Raw genomic sequence first — 519 nt, 5'->3', positions numbered from 1 at the left:
TCATTCCGTCGCCCAGGCTAGAGTGCAGTGATGTGATCACAGCTAACTGCAGCCTGGACCTCCCTGGCTGAAGGGATCCTCCCACCTCAGCCTCCCCAGTAGCTGGGACTACAGGTGCGTGCTACCATGCCCAGCTAATTTTTTTTTTGGTAGAAAAAGGGTCTTGCTATGTTGTCCAGGCTGGTCTGGAATTCCTGGCCTCAGTGATCCTCCCACCTTGACCTCCCAAAGTGCTGGGATTACAGGCATGAGTTACCATGCCCAGCCTCATTTTAATTTTAATCTCCCTCAGTATGTAGTTTTGGGGATGAAGGCTTTAATGGCTTATAGACAGATTTCATTAATAGTGGAAATGGGCCATGCACAGTTGCTCAGCCTATAATCTCAGCACTTTGGGAGACTGAGGCAGGTGGATCACTTGAGCTGAGGAATTCAAAAGCAGCCTGGCCAACATGGAGAAACCCCATCTCTACTAAAAATACAAAAATTAGCCAGGTGTGGTGACAGATGCCTGTAATC

This window comes from Colobus angolensis, unplaced genomic scaffold (genome assembly GCF_000951035.1).
Source record: "Colobus angolensis palliatus isolate OR3802 unplaced genomic scaffold, Cang.pa_1.0 Scaffold222, whole genome shotgun sequence".
Lineage (NCBI taxonomy): Eukaryota > Metazoa > Chordata > Mammalia > Primates > Cercopithecidae > Colobus > Colobus angolensis.
Note: the sequence above shows the minus strand (reverse complement) of the source record.